The 9,957-nt window shown below is 46.9% G+C and overlaps 1 protein-coding gene across 1 annotated transcript in view; it reads left to right on the top strand.

Annotated features, from left to right (window-relative positions):
• Nucleotides 1-8,986: 8,986 nt before the first annotated feature.
• LOC309549473 (uncharacterized protein) overlaps nt 8,987-9,957 on the top strand; it is a 16,692-nt gene continuing 15,721 nt past the window's right edge. The window contains exon 1 of the mRNA XM_082249776.1: nt 8,987-9,143. The gene's annotated coding sequence lies outside the window, so the exon portion shown is untranslated. The remainder of the gene's footprint in view (nt 9,144-9,957) is intronic.

The raw sequence follows: 9,957 nt of genomic DNA on the forward strand, positions 1-9,957 counted from the left end.
CTGAAGCATTAGTGTTAGGCTTTTAGTAGGCACTAGGTGCTCCTCAACTAATGCCCATAGTGGTGTTTCATTACTAGTATTCCAATGTTTTAATTGGTCCAGTCTTGAAGCCCACCAGTATGCTTGTAAATTGGGTAGTCCTGCCCCTCCAATGGATTTGTGTGCGGTAAGTATATTAAAGGCTATACAAGCTTTCTTCCCTGACCATATAAACTTCCTAATAATGCTAGTAAGGGCATTCAATTGTGTTTTGGGCATAGGGACGGATAGTGCTCTAAACAGGTATAAGATTTGGGGAAGGATAGTCATTTTAATTACTGCCATTCTTGCTCCCCAAGATAGGTCTATGTTAGAGAAGTTTTTAAGGTCTTCAGAGATTTTTTTTTTTCTGCAGGGTTTCCATCCGTCCAGATTTGACGGATCGGATGTCAGTGGACATGTCTCCGCTGACATCCGATGCCCAATGGGGGGGGGGGGGGACCGTTCAGATCCGCCAAAAAAAAAACGGACAGGCGGATCTGAACGGTCCACCTGTGTGAAAAAGCCCTAAGTGTACAGAATATCGGCACCTAATATCGGCTATCGGCCTGAAGGGTGACCAGAAAATTGGTATCGTTATCGACCCTGAAAAAACGATATTGGTCGATCCCTAGTAAAAACCCATTATTGGGAATCTTGTGAACTTTTCATACTATTAGTATGGTGGATCATAAGTGCAAGTGTACCAGTCCTGCTGGCCTTTACAGCTTACCATCCACTAACAGCTAGTAGTGTAGGTAGGTTACAGTGTAGTTCCTAAAGGGTCTGACACTGATAGCCCGGAACACTGTCCCCTATTCAAGTCCACACACTTTTCAGAGTCCTCTTTAACTCTTTCAGGCATGGCTTCCCCTTCTGTATTGCAAAGGGAGGATTTTTCTGTAACTATGTCTGATTATAAGAAAAATTTCAGTCCACCTTTGATTTCCCCCCTGGCCTTTGCACATTTGACTGAGAATTTTGAGGAGTATGCCTTCCTTTTGGTTGAGTTAGTACAGCCTTTTTCAACCAAGGTGCCCAGGCACCCTGGGGTGCCTTGAGGTTTCTTTAGGGGTGCCTTGGCGAAATGCCTAAAAATTGTAAAAATTGCAAAATGCCAAAATTGTATGCAATAGATGAAGCCTTCCTTTTTAGTTACACTAAATCACAGGTTTTCATTGTGCACCATTACAACCTTCTAGCTGCCGGCGTCCTGACGACCAATGGTATCATCAGTTGATAAGGAGGATGCCAGACACCTGCATAGCATCTTTTTTTGACCCTTCCTTGCCCCTCTCCATCAGTGTTGGTGTCAAATTAGCTGAGTGATGGAGAAAAACTGAGGGAGAAGAGAAACATAGAAACATAGAAACATAGAATGTGTCGGCAGATAAGAACCATTTGGCCCATCTAGTCTGCCCAATATATCTGAATCCTATGAATAGTCCCCGGCCCTATCTTATATGAAGGATAGCCTTATGCCTATCCCATGCATGCTTAAACTCCTTCACTGTATTTGCAGCTACCACTTCTGCAGGAAGGTTATTCCATGCATCCACTACTCTCTCAGTAAAGTAATACTTCCTCATATTACTTTTAAACCTTTGCCCCTCTAATTTAAAACTGTGTCCTCTTGTGGTAGTTTTTCTTCTTTTAAATATGCTCTCCTCCTTTACCGAGTTGATTCCCTTTATGTATTTAAAAGTTTCTATCATATCCCCTCTGTCTCTTCTTTCTTCCAAGCTATACATGTTAAGGTCCTTTAACCTTTCCTGGTAAGTTTTTTCCTGCAATCCATGTACTAGTTTAGTAGCTCTTCTCTGAACTCTCTCTAGAGTATCTATATCCTTCTGGAGATATGGCCTCCAGTACTGCGCACAATACTCCAAGTGAGGTCTCACCAGTGTTCTGTACAGCGGCATAAGCACTTCTCTCTTTCTACTGCTTATACCTCTCCCTATACATCCAAGCATTCTGCTGGCATTTCGTGCTGCTCTATTACATTGTCTTCCCACCTTTAAGTCTTCTGAAATAATTACTCCTAAATCCCTTTCCTCAGATACTGAGGTCAGGACTGTGTCAAATATTCTATATTCTGCCCTTGGGTTTTTACGTCCCAGGTGCATTATCTTGCACTTATCCACATTAAATTTCAGTTGCCAGAGTTCTGACCATTCTTCTAGTTTTCCTAAATCCTTTTCCATTTGGCGTTTTCCTCCAGGAACATCAACCCTGTTACATATCTTTGTGTCATCAGCAAAAAGACAAACCATCGAGGCCTTTTGCAATATCACTTATGAAGATATTAAACAAAATTGGTCCCAGTACAGATCCCTGAGGTACTCCACTGGTAACATGACCTTGTTCATGTTACCAGTGGAATACTAGTCAGAACCAGTTTGCAAAACTATTTGATTTGGAAGAAAAAAAATCCCTCTAATGTTGGGTGTCCTACTTGGACATGTTGATGTTGCTGCATTATGTAAAACCTATTGGAACAGCTTTTAGATTTTAGAATGTGGTGCCTCGAGACTGTCCATCATTTTTAAAGGGTGCCTCGAAACGGTCTATATTTTTTAAGGGGGGCCTCGATATTGTCTATCATTTTTACAGGGTGCCTCGAGATTGTCCATCGTTTTTAAAGGGTGCCATGGCTGAAAAAAGGTTGAGAAACACTGAGTTAGTACATGAAGAGGTTCAGTCAGCTGACATTAGTCTGCAGACTGAACCATAAGGGTACCTACCGTTTTGGTCCTTATTGATGCAGTATGCACATTTCTAGGCCTGGAGCAACCTGCATCTTCTATCTCTAAAGTTAGCAGCTTGCAGTGGTGTACTTAGGGGGATGAATGCACCAGGTGCCAGCTGGTAGCCTGATATTTTCTCTTCTTTTTTTTTGTTGCACCGTGCAACTGCTGCTGTATGACAGCATACTTACCAACTGTCCTGTTTTTGCAGGGACAGTCCTGGCAAATAGGAGCCTGTCCCGGGTAATATACATTGTCCCGGCAAGCGCCCGTTAATCGGGCTGCTTGTAAATGCCCGTTACGAGCAGCTGGTGCCCGTAAAAAAAAATGGTTGCGGGCTGACGTAACGGCGCATGCACCGTTCCGACACCTGCCGGGCTTGGGAAAGCTCGTACAAGCTCGGCCCGGGCGGACAGGCGGTCCGCTCTCATCCGATTCCCCATAGAGAGCAGTGGGAGCTGTGACACCTCCCTCTCCGCACTGCAAGCGGAGACTGAGCTGTCATCCGCCGGCTCAGCGGGGATCGCGGATCGATCCCCGCTGAGCAGCACGGATCCGCCTACGGAGGCGGACCATGTGAAAGAGCCCTAAGGCTGGCCATACACTATACAATTTTTTTTCTGGTTCCTGATGGGGTGTCTGTACTGAAGTGGTCTGTACTGGAGGCAGGGGCGTAACTACAGGGGTTGCAGGGGTTGCGATTGCTACCGGGCCCCATGCTCCAGGGGGCCCAGTAGCAAACCAGTGGGTGAACTTCCAGGATTGCAAAAGTCACACTTGCGACCGGGCCCTGGCATTGCACCACTGTGGGGAGGCCCCAAGATTGCAGGAAGGGAGCCCACTGCAGAACTTGTGAAAGGATCCTGCTGCTGGACCGTAATAAAAGGCCATGCAACGAGAGTAAAGAGCCCCAGGATTAGTGGGAAGAGCCCTGGGCTTGAAGGGAAGGGCCCCGGCCAGGGATCTGGGGGGGCCCTTCATGTTTTCTTGCATCGGGGCCCTGAAGGCTCTAGTTACGCCTCTGACTGGAGGGTTAGGCTGGAAAGGGGGGGATCTGTACTGAGGGGTTAAGCTGGAAGAGGGTCTGTTCCCTTGTAACTTGCATGTTTTTGGCGTATTAATACTACCTGTGTGGGTATGCAACATTACCAATTTGTTGCCCAGTCAGCACAGGCTCAGTGTTAATGTCCAGAAAGCTGTTCATACTCTGCAGAGGTTCGGGGGGGATTTTAAACCTACAGAAGTCAGCACTGGAATTGATTTATTGGTTGGAGTATAAACCAGACATAAATATAGAAAACCCTTTGGGACTTTTTAGGTAATGATTTTTCACATATCATTAATAAGCTGCTAAAATCAATTTGCCTCTTTTTTTTTTTTTTTAAAGAAAGCTTTTCAATGACATATGGTCCATAAATGTTTACAGAAAAAATCCCCATGTGTTCTATCACATAGCATCCACTATTAACCATCAGACCTACTCAATAGTAAACATAACCTGTTCAGAGTACAGCTAATCTCATATCCATATCTGAATGGTTGATGGGGGAATTTTTTCCTGCACCAGTTGTCTGCTTCTTCAACAGTAACACAAAGGGGCAAGTATCTGTAATTAATATTATTATTATATAGTATTTATATAGCGCCGACAGTTTACACAGCGCTTTACAACTTGAGGGTAGACAGTACAAATACAATACACTTTAATACAGTAGGAATCAGAGGACCTTGTTCGTTAGAGCTTACAATCTAAGAGGGACGGTCAAGAGATACAAGAGGTAATAACTGTGGGGGGATGGGCTGATGGAGACAATATCTATAATGCAAATCATGAACTACAACTCCTTACCAGTGTTCATTTTGGCATTGAATTCTGATTTAGTTTTATGTAGCACTGGCCCCGTAGGCGTAGTGCTTGCTGTGTGATGACATCTTGGGTCTCCCTCTGATTACCTGCAAACAGTCACTAGGGGACATTTGCCACATCCATTCTTACTTCCGCTTGTTCGTTACTCAATAAACAGTCCAGAGGATTTGGTTTGGTATTTATTGTGGAGCTTGGATAGGAGAAGGGAATAGTATGATTCCCCAACTCAACTATTCACAGTAGATAAGGACAACTCTCACTTGGCCTCACCAAGTTATTTGTGGAAGCAGACCCTCTGCTTTAACCATACTGCCACTTGAATGTAATAATTTTTTATTTTTTTTTCCAATAATAAGCTTTATTGATGATTATTGAAACAAACATATGCAACAGGGAATAATTAAGTCTCCTTGCTCTCTTTAGCAGCAGACTTGATGCAACTACTTTATCTTCAGGACACTGTCTAGCATCCCCTTGACTGACACCCGTCGCTGTCTTTTCCACTGAAAGGATGACCCTCACATGACAGGCCCCATGACACAGATCTGTACTCCTTTCCAGTATCTCTGCTCCAGTCAGCTCTGCAGGACCTCTGGGTTCAGTTCCTATAATTTTCAGGCCCTCAGGGTCAACTACCTCCCTCTGGAACCTAGCTCTTCAGCCAAAGACCCCAAGCACATGTGCCCTTGGCATTTATACAGTCGCCCAGCATGCACTGAGACACTCTCCTCCACCAATCACAAGGGCTGTAACAATGTCTGTGCCCTCACTTGTCAGGTTTTCTCCCTCTGTCCAATATGCCTCCCTATTGGACCAGTGTGAAACATTTCAGACAAGCTGAGCTGCACCTGAGCACCATGAGCAGACCCTACCAATGGATCCTGCTATCTGGTAGGCAGAGAGCAATATAAATTACCTGGCAATCTTTCTGGTAAGCAGAAAGACCAAAAAACTATACTCTCTTCTAGCACCTACCTAGGAGGGTGCTACATCTAGTTATAGTCTTTTGACTAAAATTCCATTTTAGTTTTAGTCCCATTTTAATCATCTGCAATTTGTTTTTGTTTTAGTGGTAGTCTTTGACTAAAATGTCATTTTAGTCATCGTATTTTAGTCGACTAAAATCTCCAGTACATTTTAGTCTAATAAAATCATTTTAGTCCACTAAAATCTAATGTGTTTAGTTAAATTGTAATGCATTATTTTAGCATTTCTATAGAATTTCCAAACTCATTATATACTCCTGCAGTAAAAAAAACAATATCATGTTGTTATTTATGGTATTAAGGTTTTAACAAACTCAGTTACAGATTTAGCCACTTTGGATGGTCTGAGGAGACCTGTAATGCTGCACAGTGCTCTGGATGGAGGTCTGAGGAGGCCTGCAATACTGCAGAGTGCTGAATGGTGGTCTCAGGTTTGATAGATGGCCTGTAATGCACAGTGCTCTGGATGCCGCCATGCCAGTGGTCACTGGTGAGAGGAGGCCTGTAATGCTGCAGAGTGCTCTGGGCGGTGGTCTGAGGAGTCTCATCAACATGGGGACAGGGTGCTTTGGGGTGGGGGGGGGTGCAGAGCCCCCCTGCCCCAAAGCACCCACACCCCCCCATGTTGAGGGCGTGTGGCCTGGTATGGTCCAGGGGGGGGGGGGCGCTTGCTCGTGCCCTCCCCTTTCCTGGGCTGCATGTTCGGATAAGGGTCTGGTATGGATTTTGGGGGGGACCCCACGCCGTTTTTTTTTTCAGCGTGGGGCTCCCCTCGAAATCCATACCAAACCCAAAGGGCCTGGTTTGGAACCTGGGGGGGGACCCCTACGTCGTTTTTTTTTCCCATTTTGGCGTGGAGTTCCCCCTCAAGATTCTCAAAACGCAAGTCGCATCGCAAGTCGGATCATCCTGATCCGACTTGCGATGCGCCTTCCATTCAAATCAATAGGTTCCCATATGGGAACCATTGATTTTCACATAAAAAAAAAAAAACGTATAAGCAACGTTATTCAGCCTTTAGCAGCGTCAGACGTTTTTATAGCTTAACGCTGCAGCTCCAGAACACACTGGTCCTGGTTTTTTTTTGCAGCTTAAAAACGCCTATGCCACTTGGAGCTCCTAAAAGCCCTGTGTGTGCATGAGGCCATAGAATAACATGGATGGGCGTTTTTAAGCTGCAAAAAAAAAAACCGTCTGACGCTCCTAACAGCAGCTGCAAGAACGCCCTGTGTGCATGGGGCCTTACTGTGAAAGCCCCCTGACTGCACTACAAAGCATATCACTCCGCCAGGCACCAGTTTTAATGGAGTGGGCTGCACCCGGCCACTGCTCTTGTGAAAAAAAAAAAACATCCCAGAGCAGCTCATAGCCGACAGCAGCCCCAGGGCAGCCGGCCTGCTGGGAAATTTCCCGCTATCCCGGAAGGCCAGTCCGGCCCTGCCCCCCCCTTGTGAAATACATAGCTCCCAAATGTCCCTGATTTCGAGGGACTGTCCCTCATTCAGAACAAAATCCCTCTGTCCGTCCTCATGGGTCCCTCATTTTGGTCAGATCTGTATAGTTGTATATAAAACCAGGGTTTTTTTCTCAGAGAATAGGTGCAGTACCTCCCCCTTTCAAGTCCCCCTCCTTGTCTCCGCCCCCTACCCACCTCCGAGCACCCTCCCTCCCTAAAACCCCTTTTTGAGAATAAAGAACTAAGTATAATTTTATGTTGCTAAGTAATTTGTATGCAATTTGTTAATACAGTAATAAGCTGTAAAATATACCCCCTGCAGCCAGAAACAATGCACCCCCTTTTAACAATATACCCCCTACAACAAAGTACACCCGTTGGCAACATTAGATCCTCCAGCAGCCATCAACAATAGACCCCCCACAACAAATTACCCCCGCCGGCAACAATAAATCCTCCAGCAGCTAGCCTCAACAGACCCCCCAGCAGCCATCAACAATGGACCCCTCTTTCAACAGTTGATTCCTCCCAGCAGAAATTGAAACCCCCCTACCCCAACAACAATAGATCCTCCAGGAGGCAGCATCAATAGACCCTCCAGCAGGCAACAACAATAGACCCCCTCCCTCAAAAGAAGATTCCTCCCAGCAGCAATTGAACTCTCTACCCCAACAGCAATAGATCCTCCAGCAGCCAGCATCAACAGACCCTCCAGCATCCATCAACAATAGACTCCTCCCTCAACAGTTGATTCCTCCCAGCAGCAATTAAACCCCCCTACCCCAGCAACAATAGATCCCCCAGCAGCTAGTCTAAACAGACCTTCCAGCAGCCATTAACAATGGACTCCTCTCTCGACAGTTGATGCTTCCCAGCAGCAATAGAACCCCCCTACCCCAAAAACAATAGATCCCCGAGCAGGCAGCATCAACAGACCCCCCCCCCTAGCAGCCATCAATAGACCACCTCCTTCAAAAGTAGATTCTTCCCAAGAGCACTTTAACCCTCTACCCCAACAACAATAGATCCTCCAGCAGCCAGCATCAACAGACCCTCCAGCAGCCAACAACAATAGACCCCTCACTCAAAAGTAGAAGCCTCCCAGCAGCAATGGAACCCCCCTTCCCCAACAAAAATAGACCCTCCAGCAGCCACCATCAATAAACCCGCCAGCAAACAACAGCTATAGACCACTTCCTCAACACTAGATCCTCCCTACCGGTAGCAGCAATTGAACCCCTGGCAGCAACAATAGATCCTACAACAGCCAGAAATCATAGACCCTCCAGCACACCCTAGCACCCCTTCCCATTACATACAATCAGTGCTGGAGGTGCTGGAACTGTGTTCCCCTGCGTTCCTGCTGAAAAAAGCCCTGTATAAAATGCACTATTTATCCATCAAAAAGTGCTAAACCTTTCATCCAATTTATAAATTGTTGCATCTTTAAATTTTAAAAGCCAATATAAAGGAATAATAGTGGAAACCAATCAATTTTTTTGTATGATTCTCCTTTAAAGGGGTGTGGCAGGGGGTGTGTCCTACACCTACCTATTTTTGCTAATAGGTGTCCCACATTCCCATCTCAGAAAGTTGGGAGGTGTGTAAAAGAGCTGGATGGTGCAACACACAGGTTGCTGCCAAGGTAAGTATTGAACTTTTTATTTTACAAGCAATCCTTCTTTCTGCATACATTTTGTAGTGACAGGGTCGCTTTAAAGCAGCAAGGTCAGGTGACAGATCACATCAGGTCATCTGATGTCAAACCAGCGTTACTGTCCCTTTAAACAATGTACGGAATCTCTCAAACATGGCGCCCCGCTGCCTTTGTAGCCCCGCCCCCTGTACGTACACACGTTCTCTGACCTCCTGCTGGGGGGCTCAAAGCGTTTCGGCCAATCAGGCCTCGGAAGGTTTGCCCCCTTAAAGTCAGCCAATACTAGCAGAGAGATCTCAAACGACGTCACCGGGCGGTCTTCCTGACGAGAAAGCGCCGCCATTTTCACTCATTGGACGGAAAGAACGGAGAGCGGCGGCCGGGGTTTGTTGTATAAACGGTACATTGAGAGGTAAGTGTACTGTCCCGGTGACAGGGAGTCCGCCCTCCAGGTCAGGGCCGCCATCTATTATTGGGAATGGCGGCTGGTGTGGTCCTTACTACGTCACGTGACTGGGTTCCATTGTTGGGCCGCCTCAGGCTTCTCATAGGGATGGGGATGGTTACCAGGGAGACATGGTGACCGGGCCTGGGACCTCCAGAGCACCCTTCATTGTACCCAGCTGATCAGTGATGTCCCTCCAAGGCTGCGCCGGGAAATCGCCGCTGTGCACGCCGTGTATTGGGTGAATCTGCGAATGATCGACTCCAAAATAAAGGAGTTCAGGACTATAGTTCGCAGGTAATCACTCTGTGAACCAATCACATGCGAGCCGATGAGATGAGAGCTGTCAGCCTGTCATTGCTTTCAATGGGGCGACCTCCCACAGCAAAGCCAAGCAGAACTAAACTAAAAGGAAGTGTGAAGGGTCACGTAGTTTATTTTTTGAAGAAGAAACAGATTTACACTTCCCTGCTCTGTGTAATGGGCTTCCACCTGGCCCTCCCCTGCTGAGCGCCCCCATGGCAAGCTGCTTCTTCTGGGGTCACTCGTGCATACCTGCTCCGGAGCCACTTCTATGCGTCTCCGGAACTCTTCCCCCCCCCCCCTTCGCTTCCTTCCTCCCCCCCCCTTCGCTTCCTTCCTCCCCCCTTCGCTTCCTTCCTCCCCCCTTCGCTTCCTTCCTCCCCCCTTCGCTTCCTTCCTCCCCCCCTTCGCTTCCTTCCTCCCCCCCTTCGCTTCCTTCCTCCCCCCCCTCGCTTCCTTCCTCCCCCCCCCTCGCTTC

The sequence above is a fragment of the Pelophylax lessonae genome (assembly GCF_965119305.1).
Source record: "Pelophylax lessonae genome assembly, chromosome: 3".
In the NCBI taxonomy this organism is placed as follows: Eukaryota; Metazoa; Chordata; class Amphibia; order Anura; family Ranidae; genus Pelophylax; species Pelophylax lessonae.